Source organism: Ziziphus jujuba, chromosome 12, assembly GCF_031755915.1.
Source record: "Ziziphus jujuba cultivar Dongzao chromosome 12, ASM3175591v1".
In the NCBI taxonomy this organism is placed as follows: domain Eukaryota; kingdom Viridiplantae; phylum Streptophyta; class Magnoliopsida; order Rosales; family Rhamnaceae; genus Ziziphus; species Ziziphus jujuba.
The window spans coordinates 18,059,123-18,077,836 of record NC_083390.1 but is presented as its reverse complement, the minus strand read 5'-3'; the positions used below and the strand labels follow the sequence as shown (position 1 = coordinate 18,077,836).

General features: G+C 37.0%; 1 pseudogene; it reads left to right on the top strand.

The window, feature by feature from the left end:
- The first annotated feature begins 9,768 nt into the window (after nucleotides 1-9,768).
- On the top strand, nucleotides 9,769-11,074 carry LOC107429191 (G-type lectin S-receptor-like serine/threonine-protein kinase RLK1; annotated as a pseudogene).
- Nucleotides 11,075-18,714: the final 7,640 nt, after the last annotated feature.

The window sequence follows — 18,714 nt, the reverse complement described above, 5'->3', positions numbered from 1 at the left end:
GTTACATACTCTCCACCACGATCACTTCTGATCACTTTAATTTTGCGGGTGAGTTGATTCTCAACTTCCATTTTATAGAGAATAAATTTCTTTATAGCCTCATCCTTGCTCTTAAGCAGGTACACATAGCAATATTTCGTGGTATCATCTATAAAGGTGATAAAATACTTATTACCACCTCTAGTCGGTGCAAACTTTAAATCACATACATCACTATGTATTAAATCCAAAGGTTCATTATTTTTTTCAATTGTTTGATATGATAATCTCGTTAATTTTGCATCTACACAAGTTTCACACTTATGTTTGTTATCGATATCAAAAGTGGGAATATGATTCAAGTTAATTAATCTCCACAGAGAATTAAAATTAACATGACCTAGTCTACCATGCCATAAAATGGAAGACTCAAGCAAGTAAACAGAAGAAGTACTACCTTTATTATTCATGTTCTTTGGCTTTACAGTCATTACATTTAATTTGAACATTCCATTGACTACATAGCCCTTTCCCACAAACATTCCACATTTGGACAAGATTACTTTGTCTGACTCAAACACTAAGTGAAAACCATGTTTGCTTAGCAATGATCCAGATACCAAATTCTTGCGAATATTTAGAACATACAATACATTATTAAGAGTCAGATCTTTTCCAGATGTCATCTTCAGTACAATCTTGCCCTCCCCTTGGATTTTGGATGTGGCAGAGTTACCCATGAACAACTTCTCCCCATTTGTCTTTGGTTCGAAGGAGGTGAACATGCTCTTATCTGCACATATGTGGCGAGTTGCACCTGTATCTATCCACCACTCTCTTGGATTAGATCCCACCATATTCACCTCAGAGACAACAGCACTTAGGTCAATCTCATCAACCTCTCTTGTGATGTGCTCCATCTTCTGTGCCTCCTTGTTCCTTTTTCTTTTCGGCAATCTACAATCTGCCGCTCTGTGACCCATCTTGTCACAATTGAAGCATTTTCCTTGGAATTTGGCCCTTTTGGAGATGCCTCCTTTAGGCCCCAACTTGGAACTCATTCCAGATTTCTTCTTTTGACTCTTGGAGCTCCTCCTATGCTCCACAACATTGGCCTTCACAGCGGCCTTTATGGATCTCTCGTCAGATCTCCTATTATCATGTTCTATGCAAAGTTTGCTAACAAGAGCCTCCATATCCATCTCCTTTCTTTTGTGCTTCAGATAATTCCTGAAGTCACTCCAGCTTGGAGGTAGTTTCTCAATCATACAAGCCACTTGAAAGGCTTCACTAATAATCATCCCTTCAGCAAGAAGTTCTTGGATGAGCACTTGCAACTCATGTACCTGACTCATTAGTGGCTTGGTATCTACCATTATATAGTCCAAAAATCTGCCTACCACAAACTTTCCGGATCCAGCATTCTCGGTCTTGTACTTCTGGTCCAAAGTTTCCCACAACTCTTTCGCTGATTTCGAGCTACAGTATACTCCATAAAGAGAATCCGATAGGCCATTCAGGACATAATTCCGACATAAATAATCGAAATTCTTCCACGCATCCACCGCCATTAGAGTCTCCTTATCACTCTTGTCATTGCTTAGTGGTGCGTCCTCAGTCAGGAACCTCGCAAGGCCCAGTGTAGTCAAGTAGAACAGCATTTTCTGCTGTCACCTCTTAAAGTTTGCTCCATCAAACTTCTCCGGTCTCTCTGCATGACCTGCCGGAAGAGGCACCTGAAAAACAGGAGTCTGTGAAGGCACTTGTATAGCAGGCACATCTCCACTAGCCATTTCTGAATATGAAAATAACACAGAAATTCAATTAGCTGTTATATTGAATCTTTAACAGACTAATTATAACCAATTTCCAAAAGGAAAATACACAAAAATGTGATTTCTGTATACACCACAAATATACTGTTCATCCGTACATTTCTGCATAGTTACTGTTCATTTACTGTTCATCCGTACATTTACGTGTCGTTATATTTGTTTGCCACGTGTCACCTGTAACAGGTTGACACGTGGCTCCTTCTTTTGTGACACACGGTGGCATCTGAGTTTAACACGTGTCACCTGAATCAGATAGACACATGGCCTCACTTGCCTTCGACACGTGGCTGTCTCTAGATGAGACACGTGGCGAGCAAAAGGAGCTGAATTCTCTTGGGCCTTGTTTTGTTTGGGCTTGGGCCTTGGCTTAATAGTAATCTGTTCTAACCGCAGGCTGGGCTGTGTAGCTAGGCCAGATCCATCAGAATTTAAAATTCAGGTCCACTGACCCATAAACCTATCCAAACCCATTTTTCCGACCTAGTAGCCCGTTTTCTGATCCGTCTTCAACCTCCAACCGGGTTTTTTGGCCCAGTTCACCATTTTTCTTACTTTTTGCACTGTTCCAGTACTCAAAAAATACCAGAAAAATATCAAAAAATTTAGAAATTGATGGGTAATTCAATTTTAGAAAAAAAATAGTTTAAACAATAATAAAGAACTACCCAAGAACTCTCAAACCCATGGGACCAAACAAATATATATATATCTATATACATTATATATATATATATATATTTTTTTTTTTTTTCAATATAGAATTAAATACAAAATAATTATAAATTAAAAATAAAAACCCATCAACAAAAAGTATACAGGTTTGAAGGCAAAAAGAATAAAAACATATATATATATATATATATATATATATATTTCCATCAACAAGCATCATCAAAACAAAAATATTCAATTATTCACAATTCCACATATATAAACATATATATATTAAACGGGAAAATTGTCTTAAGAATGTAATACAAAAATATTAGAATATCCATAATATATGAATATATATGTGGAATAAAACACAAATAAAGTATAAAAAATTAACAAAATAAATACAAATACAACCTGAAAGTCCTTTAGCTTTGATCTATGCACGAAGAATAAATTGATCCGAGGCCTGTGTGGTACCACAGTGTCCTTAAAAGAATTTCCGTCCCACTGGTGCAGATGTTTTCCCGACGGTTGTCTCCCAGGATACAACAGAATCGAAAAACTCTCGAATTTAGCACTTCCAAAGCTTTCTCTTCGAACCTTTTAGTGTACTAGATCTTTACCACTCTTCCTATGTCAATATGCCAGGAAAAAACAATATGCAAAAAAAAAAAAAAAAAAAAAAAACCTTTTTTCTTATTTTTTCTTAAAAAACGTGAGGTAGAGTGAGAGGTTTTTCAAAAATTAATTAAAATTGAAAACCCTTTGTTTTCTTTTTCTTTTTCACTTTTTCCAAAACGTAAAAACCATTTAAAGCCCATTAACTCCCCATTAACCCCACTAACCCAAATCATTTAATAAAGAAAACGTTTAAAAAGCGTTACAGTTTTCTTGTCAAATTCAATCTCTACCTTCCTACCTACTCTTTCTCTGATATTGTACAACAGCTTTTACTTTTCCAATTGAATACCTTATAAAATATTATATATATGTACTTACCACTTCTCCGAAAGCTCCCATATATAGTAAAAATTAGTTAGTTAGCATTAATGGCTAATTTTTCTCTTCCCTATCTACTCTCCTTTCTTCTCCTACTTCATCCACTTTTCAATATTGTCGCTGCTCAAACCAATGGCAATATAAGTGTGACATGTTCTCTAACTACAGGTGACAATTCTACTTGGCTTTCATCCCCTTCTAAAGATTTTGCATTTGGGTTTCACCGGCTTGGTGAGATTTCCTTCTTACCCGCCCTTTGGTACCACAAACTACGTCCAGAAACCACCATAGTTTGGTATGCAAATGGAAGTAGCCCAGCTCCAAGAAATTCCAAACTGGAGTTAACCGCAGATTTTGGACTTGTCCTTAAAGACCCTCAAGGTTTTTGTTAGTGTAATGTCATTTTTGTTGCTGTCATAAGTTGCTTTGTAATAATTAGTTACTGTACTTTCATTTTTTGATTAATACACTATTGTATTAGGTAGCCAAAGTATGGCTTATCTTTTGGGAATATGATTACCGCCGTAGTAGGTGAAAATTAAGTGGTTTACTGTTTCTGAAAACTTGTGGGTATATGTTATGTCCATAATGAACGAGGGTGTAGTGACCACACCAGTTTAAGCTTCTTTCTCTTTCGTTTTTTGCTGTGTTTTTTGTTCCAAAAATCCAACAAATGGTATCAGAGCTCTAATGATCTTAGAGGGACTGTGAGTGAAATAGCAAAAATACAAGAAACCTTCCTTCTATCTTTCCTTCCTTTTTAAAATGGCTTCAACTCATTTTTCTGCTCCATCACCTCCTATATTTTCTGGAGAAAATTATGCCATGTGGTCTATAAAAATGAAAACTTACCTTCAAGCTTTTAACTTGTGGGAAGTAGTAAAGACCGAAAGAAATCCTCCCTCTTTGACAACAAATCCCACTATCGCTCAAATAAAGCAACATAGTGAGGAGGTTGCTAAAAAATTTAAGGCTTTATCTGCCTTATATGCTGGTGTTTCAGAAGCGATGTTCACTAGAATTATAGCTTGCACTACAGCTAAAGAGGTCTGGGACAAGCTAAAATAAGAGTTCCAGGAAAGTGCATGAACAAGACAAATGTAGGTTTTGAACTTAAGGAGGGAGTTCGAAACTTTAAGAATGAAGGATTCTGAATGGGTAAAAGACTTTATTGATAGACTTATGAAGGTAGTAAACCAGATTAGAATTCTTGGAGAGGAGCTAGGAGATAGAAGAGTGGTGGAGAAAGTGCTGGTCAGCTTACCAGAAAAGTTTGAAGCAAAGATATCATCCTTGGAGGAGTTAAGAGACCTGAATCATATTTCTTTGTCAGAGCTTGTTAATGCTTTACAAGTAACTGAACAAAGAAGATCTATAAGACAAGAAGAAACCTCAGAAAGTGCTTTTTTAGCATTACAAAAAGGTAAGGCTCCAGCAAACAATAATCAAAGGAAGCAGCAAGGTGGAGGAAGTAATGTCAAAGGAAAACATGGTGCTGGTACAAGTAGAGAAGGTGAAAGAAAGAAGTTTATGAAGTGCTCTTATTGCAAAAAGGATAACCATCCTGAAAAATATTGTTGGTTTAGGCCAAATGTTCAATATAGAGTTTGCAAACAATTGGAACATATTGAAAAAGTTTGCAAAAACAAAGAAGGACCAGTGCAAAAAGCACACCAAGTACAAGTTGCTGATGAAGCACGGCAAAGACTCGTGATGCTCATCTCTTCAAGACCTTGGATAGAAGCTTTGTTTCCAAAGTGCAAATAGGAAATGGAGATTTTATTCAAGTTCAAGGCAAAGGAGAAGTGGCTGTGGAAACTTTAACAAGTACTAAACTCATTTCAAATGTGTTATATGTACCTAAAATTAATCAAAGCTTGTTAAGTGTGGGACAAATGCTTGAAAATAAATTTTCAAGATAAGTCTTGCATAATATATGATTAACATGGAAGTGAAATTCTAAATGTTGGAATGAAAGATAAAAGTTTTGTGGTATAGTGGAACAAGAAGCGAAATAATGTTTTTTATGCCAAAACTAGTGATGAATCTAAGGTGTGGCATAAAAGACTTGGTCATTTTAACTATGACTCCTTGAATCTAATGCATGAAAAGAAATTGGTGGAGAATATGCTTGCTGTTAGCAAAAACCTGGAAGTGTGTGAAGTGTGTCAGCTTGGTAAGCAACAAAGGCTACCATTCCCTTCGAAAGGCGCTTGGAGAGCCTCTGAAAAGCTTCAGTTAATTCATAGTTATGTATGTGGACCTATGGGTGAGAATTCTATCAACGGTAGTAGATATTTTCTCACTTTCATAGACGATTTCTCTAGAATGTGTTGGGTGTATTTTTTGAAACAAAAATCTGAAGTTACTGAGATTTTCACCAGCTTTAAAGCCATGGTAGAAAATCAAGCAAAATGTAGTATCAAGGTGATACGATCTGATAATGGGACTGAATATACAGCTCAAAAGTTTGAGTTGCAATGCAAAGAAGCTAGAATTCAACATCAGCTGACCTCTCCCTATACTTCTTAGCAAAATAGGTTTAGTGAGAGGAAGAACAGGACTAGTATGGAGATGTGTAGATGCTTGTTAGTTGAGAAGCAATTACCAAAGAAGTTTTGGGCTGAAGCAATGAAATCAAGCAAAATGTAGCATCAAGATGATACGATATGATAATGGGACTGAATATACAGTTCAAAAGTTTGAGTTGCAATGCAAAGAAGCTGGAATTCAACATCAGCTGACCTCTCCCTATACTCCTTAGCAAAATAAGGTTAGTGAGAGGAAGAACAGGACTATTATGGAGATGTGTAGATGCTTGTTGGTTGAGAAGTAATTACCAAAGAAGTTTTGGGCTGAAGCAGTAAATACCTCATTGTATTTGCTAAATAGATTACCAACTAAAGTATTGGAGTTTAAAACTCCATATGAGGTGTGGTATGGGGTCAAGCTTACTGTGGAGCATTTGAAGATATTTAGGAGCATTTGTTATACACATGTTCCTGAAATTAAGAGAGATAAGTTGGATCAAAAAGCTGATATGGGATTTTTTGTTGGTTACAGCAGCAACATAAAAGGGTACAGAGTATATCATTTGAAAAATAACAAGCTAATTGTTAGTAGGAATGTTAAAGTTGATGAAGCTGCTGTTTGGAATTGGGAAAAGAGTGAAGTTCAAGCCTCAGAAAAGAATTTTATCGAAGAACATGACAAGATTCAGGATGACAATGATTCAAATGATGAAGATGCTGTTGAAATCCGAGGTACAAGATCCTTGATTGATGTATATGAGAAAAGCATCCGAGGTACAACACCTTTGACTGATGCATCCGAGATAAGCATTCGAGGTACAAGACCTCTGACTAATGCATCCAAGATAAGCATCCGAGGTACAAGACCCTTCATTGATGCATCTGAGAGAAGTGTCCGAGATACAAGACACTTATCTGATATCCGAGATACAAAATTCCTGTCCGATGTCCGAGATATAAGACCCCTATCCGATGTCCAAGATACAAGATCCCTATCCGATGTCCGAGATACAAGACTCCTATCTGATGTCCGAGCTATAAGACCCATGTTCGATGTCCGAGATACAAGAACCCTGTCCGATGTTCGAGATACAAAATCGCTGTCCGATGTCCTAGCTATAAGATCTCTATCCGATGTTCGAGATACAAGACCCTTAACTGATGAATATGAAAGATGCAACCTAGCATTGTGTGATCCAATTACTTTCAATGACGCAAATCAGTTCGAGACATGGAGAGAGGCCATGAAAACGGAAATCAATATGATAAGCAAAAAAAAAACCTGGGAATTGGTGAACAAACCCCAAGGCAAAAAGGCCATTGGAGTGAAATGGGTCTTTAGGACCAAGGTCAATGCTGATGGTACAATAAATAAGCACAAAGCAAGATTGGTAGTTAAAGGTTATGTGCAGCAATCTGGTATTGATTATGGAGATATGTTTACACCAGTTGTGAGACATGAAACAATCAGATTTCTACTAGCACTTACAGCTCAAAAGGGCTAGAAAGTTTACCATTTAGATGTGAAATCTGCATTTCTAAATGGTTACCTGGAGGAAGAAGTATATGTTGAACAACCTGAAGGCTTTGTTGTTCAAGGAAAGGAATACAAAGTTTATAAATTGCATAAGGCTCTTTATGGCTTTAAACAAGCTCTCAGAGCTTGGTATAGCATAATTGACTCACACCTTATTGGAAAAAGAATTTAAAGGGAGTGAGAATGAGCCTACTTTGTACGTGAAGTCAAGTTCTAATGTTGAGAAATTGATTGTTTCTTTATATGTTGATGACTTGTTTGTTACAGGAAGAGATTCACAAAGTGTGTTGGAGTTTAAATCTGAAATGCAAAAGGTGTTTGAAATGTCAGATTTAGGAGTGATGAACTACTTTCTTGGCATGGAAATATATCAATTTAGTCATGGCATTTTCTTATCCCAAAAGAAGTATGCTGTGGAACTACTCAAAAAGTTTGACATGGAGAAGTGTAATCCAGTTGACACTCCAATGGTTTACAATAAAAAATTTGAACTCGAAGATGGTGCTGCCAAGATTGAAGTTTCAACCTATAGAAGCCTTATTGGAAGTTTGCTGTATTTATGTGCTTCTAGACCTGACATTGTGTTTTCTGTGAGTTTGCTTTCCATATTTATGCATGCTCCATCACATATGCATTATTCTGTAGCTAAAAGAGTATTAAGGTACATTAGAGGCACCATAGACTATGGGGTTTGGTTTTTGAAGCAAGAAGAAGGCAAGTTTATGGGCTATGTTGATAGTGATTGGGCTAGAAGCATGGAGGATTCAAAAAGTACTTCAGGGTACTTATTTTCTTTTGGTTCAGGTCCTTTCTCATGGAGCTCACAAAAACAGGGTTCAATTGCTCAATCCACAGCTGAAGCTGAATATATTGCTGCTGCAACTGCTTCAAATCAAGATTTATGGCTTAGGAAGTTGCTTGTTGATTTAAATGAGAGGCAAGAAGAAGCTACCACAATATACTGTGATAACAAGTCTGCAATTTCCATTGTTGAAAATTCATGTCAACATAGAAGAACAAAGCATATTCCAGTCAAATATCATGCTATGAGAGAAGCTGAAAGAAATGGTGAAGTGAAGCTGGTTCATTGCAGTTCTGAGGTCCAGCTTACTAATATTTTAACGAAATCTTTGCCAAGAAACAGGTTTGAAACATTAAGAAATGATCTTAGTATTTCCATCAAAAGTGCCAAGGAGGAGTGTTAGTGTAATGTCACTTTTGTTGCTGTCATAAGTTGCTTTGTAATGATTAGTTACTGTACTTTCATTTTTTGATTAAAACACTGTTGTATTAGGTAACCAAAGTATAGCTTGTCTTTTGGCAATATAATTACCGCAGTAGTAGGTGAAAATTAGGTGGTTTACTGTTTCTGAAAACTTGTGGGTATATGTTATGTCCATAATGAACGAGGGTGTAGTGACCACACCAGTTTGAGCTTCTTTCTTTTTCATTTTTTGCTGTGTTTTTTGTTCTAAAAATCCAACAATTCTGTATTATGGAAGGCAGGGAAAATAGCTGCTGATCCAGTAGCCTATGCTGTAATGAATGATACAGGCAACTTTGTACTCATAGATGGGAATTCTAAACCCATCTGGGAAAGCTTCCACCATCCCACTGACACATTGTTGCCTTCTCAGATCATGGAGTTAGGTGGTTTTCTTTCTTCCAGAACAAGTGACGAAAACTTCTTGCCGAGAAGATTCCAGTTCCTCTTCGAAAAAGGTATTGCTAAGCTTATCACCAAAAATTTGCCCGGAAACTCTACTTATGGTACATACTATACCACCGAGACTGGTGATAATGCGTCGAATCCTGGTTACTGAGTACTGTTTGATTTGTTAGGCTTGTATTATTCAGAAGAAATGGAAGCAGGTTCTTTATTACAGATCCCGAAGATCCAGACTCAATTCCTTTGAACTACTATAAAAGGGTGAGTCTTAATTCTGATGGAGTACTCACCTTGAGCTCTCGCTCCAACGATCCATCAGCTGCAAATGAAACATGGAGGACCATAAGATCAATACCAGACAATATATGCTTAATCCAATCTGCAAGTGGGGCATGTGGGTTTAACAGTATCTGCTCAATCAAATCTCATGGATGACCAAACTGCGAATGCCCATAGAGGTATTCTTTGCTCGATCCTACTGATGCATATAGTGGCTGCAGACCAAATTTCTTGCTGGGATGTGATAGTAATTTGGGGCAAAGCCACCAGGTGGACTACTTCATGATAGATATCAAATATGCTAATTCGCCAAATTCGGATTATGAGGTGCTTAGCGATTCCAGTATGGAGAGCTACAAAAATGCTTGTTTGCATGATTGCTTATGTGCAGCAGCCATTTTAGGTGCTGACGGTCATACCTGTTGGAAGACGAAGCCATCACTTACCAATGGGAGAGCTGAACTTAGTGCCACAGCTTATCTCAAAATAGCTAATAATTCATCTCCTACACAAGTCCCGGAAAAGGACCAGAACATCTTGGTTATTGTGGTGTTATCTGTACTCTTAGGCAGTTCTGTGTTGGTCATTTTTGTAGGTGCAGCATGTATGGGTTTCTTTTGTTTCTTCCATAGGAAGCTCATTGGAGTTGAAATTTCTCCAAATGAAACTTCTGTCGAAAGTAGATTGCGGCAATTTACCTACAAGGAGCTGATAGAGGCCATAAATGAATTTAAGGAAGAGCTAGGCAGGGGATCTTGTGGGATAGTTTACAAAGGCGAAACGAGATCAACTGGTCTAATTGCTATCAAGATGTTAGATAGAGTTTTCAAAGACAATGACAAAGAATTCAAAGCAGAAGTTAACATTATAGGCTAAACACATCACAAGAATCTTGTCTGCCTAGTTGGTTATTGTGATGAGAAACAACACAGGTTGCTGGTGTATGAGTTATTGAGAAATGGCAGTTTAGCAGCATTTCTATTTGGAGATCTAAAACCCAGTTGGAAATAGAGGACACAAATTGCATGTGGGATTGTAAGAAGACTTGTTTACTTGCACGAGGAATGCAGCACGCAGATCATCCACTCGGACATAAAGCCTCAAAACATGCTTCCGGATGAGTATTACAATGCTCGGATTTCTGACTTTGGATTGGCAAAGCTTTTGCTATTCAACCAAAGCTATACAAAAACAAACATCAAAGGAACAAAAGGGTACGTTGCTCCTGAATGGTTCAGGTCTGTACCGGTGTTTGTGAAGGTCGATGTGTATAGTTTTGGTGTGCTGCTGCTAGAAATCATTTGCTCTAGGAGAAATGTAGATATCGAAGTTGATGAGGAAGAGAAGAGAATTTTGACAGATTGGGTTTATGACCGCTATTTGGAAGGGAAATTAGACGTTTTGGTTGAGAATGATAAGGAGGCCATGGATGATATAAAGATGGTTGAGAGATTTGTGATGGTTGCCGTTTGGTGCCTCCAGAAAACCCCCATGTAAGACCCCCATGAAGCAGGTTATGCTTATGCTTGAAGGAATACTTCAAATTTCATTACTCTATAGTCCTCGTCCCTTTAGTTCCATCTACTGATCAAACCATAACTTAGTTTCTTAGTTCACTTTTTGGTATGTCATAAATTTGTGTTCAGTTTTATATTTTTTACTAGGAATTTTTCTTCATATATTCTTAAGAGTGTTTCTAAGTGTGGCAATAAGTACTGCTTATAATCAAAGGTCTACAAGAAATAAATAAATAAATAAATCAAAAGCAGCTACTCACAAACAACAACTAAAAGACCTCTCATCTTTCAATTGTATATGAAAGTTGACATCCTGTACATGTGAGTTGATCTTACAAAGACCCATTATCAAAGAACTATTTACTGTCTGTTAACCGGTTGAATTCTCTTCATTTTATTATCATTTTGATGGAGTTAATTACTTTTACTTGTTAAATGAAGATAATTCATAATTGAAGTTTTTGTATAGTGAATGGTTACAGAAAAAAAAATGTGAACTTTGCTCTGCTTGATTGGTATTGTCTCTTTGCTCGACTTAAAAAAGTATCCAAGGATTCGAACTCAGATCACTCTCTGAGGTAGCTATTGTGACTGGGCTGTCCGGCAAAGACGATATAAGCCTTTTTATACGGTACAATTAGTGCTAACCTGAAGTACTACTGTAAAGGCAAACCTCCTAAGTGGGGTGCCACTGTAGCTTACAAAAGATATAAAGTAAATCCATGACATATATACTAAATACTACGAAAGATAAATGCATTCAAACTCAATCCCTGTCTATATATATTACTGATTTATATGAACCTTCGATGCCCAAAACGATTAAACAATTTAAAATTTCACAAAAAAACAGAATTCCCTGTGATCCTGAAGCTTAATCAGAAATATTTGTATATTAATGAATGAGAGAAATGAAGTCAGACGTACTGGGCAAGAACAGCAGAGAGATAAAAAAAAATGCCAAAGAGGAGGATTAATAGTCCAATAATGTTCATCAAGCATTTTTTGTTATGATGCTGAAGTTTTAGGAATAAGGCTTTCTCCATCTACCCTGGAAGAGCCACACATATTGCCATATATGCTGGTTAATCCATCATCATTTCGAATGGTTATCCAAAACTCCCACTAACTAAGAGAACAATTTTTTTTTTTTTTGGGTCAGAATTACTGTCTCATTTCTCTTCCATGTCTTCCTGGTTCTCTATGCCAACAAAAGGTAGAATCTTTTGCCCTTGAATCTATATTCAGTGAGCTTTGAATGCTAGGTGTTTATAATAATACCAAATAGAAAGGGACTTCTTTTGTAGAACTGGCACTTTGAAATTCTACTTTTGGTTGGTTAAGACAGAGAGCTTTGAGTAATTGATAGCAATGACAAGCTGTTCTGTCACCAATGACGTATGAAAGCTGTTTATGGATATGTTCACCCAAATTGCAAATCTAGGAAAGCCACAATCAGGAGCTATTGTTTTGATGCTGGGAAAATTGAAATGTTCTTTTTCGTTCAAATTTACGATCTTTATTTGGGCATGAACCCAGTCATTGAGTACCTGGACCCTTTCTCAAGACATGTTCTGCCCTCTATGCCATCAGCATGAGGAAGGCTTTTCATGTGTTTGCTGTGAAACAAGGCCACTTTTCCTGTCAGGCTGTATCCAGAGCATTGCATAATATGTATGCCAAATGTGGTGAGCTTGGTGATTGCAAAAATAATGTTTGACCAGTGGAGCTACTATTACACTGTCATATGCAACATCATTCTATTTGGGTTTTCTGGCTCTTTAATGCTCAATGACAAAGTAATGAACTTGTTTAATGCAATGTATACTGGTGGTGAGGTGAAGCCCAACCCTATTACAGTTGCTATCATTTTGCCAGTGTGTGCTCAACCAGGATTCATTGATGCAGGAAAAATACATTCATTTTTATGTGATTAAATCTGGATTGGACACAAATAATGTTTTAGGAAATTCTCTTGTATCAATGTATGCAAAATGTGGTCCAGTTTACTACAAAGCATATACTGCATTTAAAGCATTAGCCGTAAAGATGCTGTTTAATGCTATAATCACAAGGTTTACTGAGAATAGGTTCATCAATAGCATTCAATTTATTTGGCAGGATGCTGAAAGATTCAACAAAACCTAACTATGCAACCATCGCAACTATCCTTGTTCCAAAGTATGAACTATAGAGACTTGTTTCATGGAATGCTATTATTGCAGGGTATACATCAAATGGTGAATGGTTAAAAGCATTGAATTTATCTCATAGGTTACTTTCAGTGGATAAAATTACCAGATTCTGTAACTATTCTCAGCATTCTCCCTGCTTGTGAATTCTAACAGCTAACAGAACTTGCAGGCAGGCAAAAGTATGCATGCGTATATTTTTCGACATCCTAGCTTGTGTGAAGAGATAACAGTGGGAAATGCCATGGTAAATTTCTATGCAAATTGCAACAATGTAGAGACAACATCCAAAACATTTTTTGATGATGTCCAAGACAGAATTGATATCACAGAATTCTCTCCTTTATACCTTTGCAGATAGTAAAGTTGACACTAAGAGCTTCTTGGCTGCGTGTTAAGAAGTAACCAACTTGAGCCAACCCTATCTCAACTGTGCATATTCCCAAGAGGAAGATGACCCTGCCCACAAATTTATGCCATGGTTTAAGTCTTGCTTTTGTTGACTTCTCTGCACTCGGGAACTGGTAAGTGAAAAAACTAAAGAGCCATTGTGAAAAAGAAGACAATGATTTCAAGCGACATAACGTGCTGGAAATTTATCTATATGTTATTGAAGCAAAGTATTATCTGCAAACCAAACGCACAGATGGTGATGATACCCTGCCAGGAATGCAAAGTAAACATGTCATAAAGCCCTATCTCATTGTGAAACTTAAAAACTGCATAAGTCCCCAAAACACCAACCACAAGAGCAATGAAATAGAATAGTAGGTGCACTGCTTTCTGAGACCTCTTTCTAGCATAGACTGTCTAGTACGCCATGATTGCTGCTTCAATAAGACTCACTTAGATTGTTATTTAATCATTCTTCAATTTTTCTTTAGACAAGAGAGGAGATCATTGATGAATCAACCTTATAAATTACAAGTCTTGCTATAAAAATAAGATATATTTTTGTAGAAACAGGTTATGCTATGAATGATACAACAGCATCAAACCCAGGTCCTAACTATGAAAGGAGTGTATATTTTTGCGATATAAATTGAAAACCTTACGCTTTTCCCTTCTCATGCAGCTAAAACAAGCCCAAGTATCATTAGAAGTATATGCATCTGTTAAAGAGGAAAACATTGAGGACTAAAGAAAGATCAGAAAATGAAAATTTGTAATTGCAAAAGGAGTGGTTGGTTATAAGAAAGAGTTCACATTTATAATTCTTAGAAAAATAACAAGGATATATGTGTATATATGTGGAATAACAATTGTCAATAATCATTATCAAATACAGGAAATAAAAATATAAAATAAAAACCTGTATGTCCTTAGTTTTAATCTGCTGGTTGAAAAATAGTCCGAGGCCTATGTGATACCACAGTGTCCTTAAGACAATTTCCGTCCCACCGGTGCAGATGTTTTCTGACGGTTGTCTCTCAGGATACAACGGAATCTAAGCTTTTGGATGCAGCACCACCAAAGCTTTCCCTCGAACTTTACGTATACCTTTGCTTTACCACTCTCTAAATGCAAACCTTTTTGGAAAACCTTTTCGCTGTTCAAACAAGAATAAAAAACCAAATGTTTTTCCTACTCTCTTCTCCCTCCTTTTTCTTGTACGCCAAAAAAGCCTTTTCCGTTTCCAAAAGACCTAAAACGGTACCAAAATAAATTTCATTTAATACCCACTATTACAACCCGTCCAAATCATTCAAATTCCTTAAAACGTTACAATCCCCCACATGAATGATTTGACTTCTAAGGACTATGCAAGACTCTGGTGGTAAAGCTCTGCAGTTGGAACCTGCATAGGATAGGAAGATGTTACTCTTTAAACCTTTCCTTGTGAAACTATATCTTCTTTACTGACTAATGGTAGATGCGATATCTTTGAACCATTACGACGTTTGTGTAAATGAAAACATAGTACATACAGATTCCTTCCTGGTACACTTCAGTTTTCACTGTTGTGTTCATTTTGGCCTTGAACACCTGCCTGGTTCTGTGAGAGTTTCTAAAGAATTGCACCCTTAACAATTTTCCTTTGAAGCGGCCACTCTTCTCTCTCACATAGGTGATTCCTCTTTCCAATGTAATCAGCATAACTATGCATAGATTACTAAACACACACTTTTAGGAATCATTAAAAGCATACTTCATGCTTAACCTCTATCTATCACTGTTTCATCATAGGAATGGGCAGAGGATTAACCCCCACAGTGATTCATACCAGTCTTTACAATTACGTTGTCCCATTGAACCTAGATCTTGGGATCTCCAGTCAACTAGGTTGGGTTTCTATCATATCGACTTTACTCACGGGCTTCAATCCCATTCCCCTTGAAGACTTCTCAACTAGTTCTCTATTTAACCCTTTGGTTAGGGGATCCGTAATGTTATCCTTTGACTTTACATAGTCTATCGAGATAACTCCAGTTGAGATTAACCATCTAATAGAATTGTGTCTACAACGAATATGTCTAGACTTTCCATTATACATAATATTCTGTGCCCTGCCAATCATAGATTGACTATCATAATATATACTTATAGCTGGCACAGGTTTAGGCCACCTTGGAATGTCCTCTAAGAATTGGCGTAACCATTCTGCCTCTTCTCCACATTTATCTAATGCGATGAACTTTGATTCCATCGTGGATCGAGCTATCACTGTTTGTTTTGAGGACTTTCACGTTACAGCTGCACCCGCCAATGTAAATACATAGCCACTAGTGGATTTTGAATCCTTTATATCTGATATCCAGTTAGCATCACTGTATCCTTCTAATACAGCAGGATATCGCGTATAGTGCAGTCCGTATTCACGAGTATATCGTAAGTATCTTAATACTCTAACGATTCCTTTCCAATGTTCATAATTTGGATTACTCGTGTATCTACTTAGTCTACTTATAGCATAGGCTAAGTCTGGTCTTGTACAATTCATTAAGTACATCAGACTTCCAATCACCCTTGCATATTCCACTTGAGCTACACTCTCTCCTTTATTCTTAGATAAGTGTAAACTCACATCAACGGGTGTTCTGGCTATATTAGTATCATCTTTACTAAAATTAGCCAATATTTTATCTACATAATGTGTTTGACTAAGAATGATACCATTCGAAGTCCTCATGATTTTCATCTCTAAAATCACATCTGCAAGCCCCATATCTTTCATATCAAATTTGGATTTCAACATCGCTTTTGTAGTTTGGACCATATTGTCATCACTACCTACTATGAGTATGCCATCTACATACAGACAAAGAATGACATATCCATTCTCTATATCTTTTACATAGATACATTTATCACACTCATTTATCTTAAATCCATCACTAAGCATGGCACCATCAAATTTTTGATGCCATTGCTTTGGGGCTTGTTTAAGTCCATACAAGGACTTTACCAATCTACAGACTTTCGTTTCTTGTCCTGGTGCGGAGAAACCCTCAGGTTGCTCCATGTAGATCTCTTCATCGAGATCTCCATTAAGAAAGGCTGTTTTCACATCCATTTAATGTACTTCAAGATTTCGCAATGCAGCAATCGCCAATACCATCCTTATGGAATTTATTCTCATCACCGGAGAATAAATATCAAAATAATGAAGGCCTTCTTATTGCTTGTATCCTTTAATTACAAGTCTTGCCTTGTACTTATCTATTGTTCCATCTGCTTGAATCTTCCTTTTAAATATCCATTTATAACCTAACGGTTTACAACCTGGAGGAAGATCTACTAGTTCCCAGGTATGATTTTGCAAGATGGAATCAATCTCACTTTTTATGGCTTCTTTCCATAAATTTCCTTCAGGAGAACTAATAGCTTCTTGGAAGCTTTGAGGTTCACTTTCTAACATATAAGTAAGAAAATCCAGACAGTAGGATTTTTCCGTTCTTACTCTTTTGCTTTGTCTTAATTCAACCTCAGTCTCAACTTCGGTCACTTGATCTTGATCACTATCATGATCATCATCACTGATAGCATCATAAGTTCGTTTAGACGTACTCGATCCTGCTTCAATTTTATACGGAAAAATATGTTCGAAAAATGATGCGTTTCTTGATTCCATTATTGTATTCTTGTGTATATCAGGAATCTCTGACTTATACACGAGAAACCGATATGCACTACTATTTTGTGCATATCCTATGAAGATGCAATCTACTGTCTTGGGACCTATCTTTACCTTTTTAGGAGTAGGTACCACAACTTTAGCAAGACACCCAGCACACTCGTAAATATTTATAGGTAGATTGTCTTCCTTTCCAAAGTTCATACGGTGTTTTCACCTGATCTTTATGGGGCACCGTATTTAAAAGGTCATTTGCCGACAAAACAACTTCCCCCCACAAGTTCTTAGGTACTCCAGAACTTAACAGCATTGCATTCATCATTTCTTTCAAAGTTCTATTTTTCCATTCAGCCACACCATTCGATTGCAGCGAATATGGTGGAGTAACTTCATGTATTATGTCATGTTGAGCACAATACTCTCCAAATGGAGTTACATACTCTCCACCACGATCACTTCTGATCACTTTAATTTTGCGGGTGAGTTAATTCTCAACTTCCATTTTATGGAGAATAAATTTCTCTATAGCCTTATCCTTGCTCTTAAGCAAGTACACATAGCAATATTTCGTGCTATCATCAATAAAGGTGATAAAATATTTATTACCACCTCTAGTCGGTGTAACCTTTAAATCACATACATCGCTATGTATTAAATCCAGAGGTTTATTATTTCTTTCAATTGTTTGATATGATAACCTCGTTAATTTCGCTTCTACACAAGTTTCACACTTATGTTTGGTATCAATATCAAATGTGGGAATATGATTCAAGTTAATTAACCTCTGTAGAGAATTAAAATTAACATGACCTAGTCTACCATGCCACAAAATGGAAGACTCAAGCAAGTAAACGGAAGAAGTACTAGCTTTATTATTAATGAACTTTGGCTTTACAGTCATTACATTCAATTTGAACATACCATTTACTTCATAGTCCTTTCCCAAAAACATCCCATACTTGGACAAGATAACCTTGTCTGACTCAAACACTAATCTAAAACCATGTTTGATTAGCAGCGATCCAGACACCAAATTCTTTCGAATGTCTGGTACATACAATACACTATTTAGAGTCAGATCTTTCCCAGAGGTCATCTTTAGGACAATCTTGCCTTTCCCTTGGATTTTCGATGTGGCAGAGTTACCCATGAACAACTTCTCCCCATTTGCCTTTGGTTCGAAGGAGGTGAACATGCTCCTATCTGCACACACGTGGCGGGTTGCACCTGTATCTATCCACCACTCTCTTGGGTTAGAACCCACTAAGTTCACCTCAGAGACAATAGCGCTTAGGTCAATATCATCAACCTCTCTTGTGATGTGCTCCATCATCTATGCCTCCTTGTTCCTTTTTCTTTTCGGCAATCTACAATCTGCCGCTCTGTGACCCATCTTGTCACAATTGAAGCATCTTCCTTGAAACTTGACCTTTTTGGAGATGCC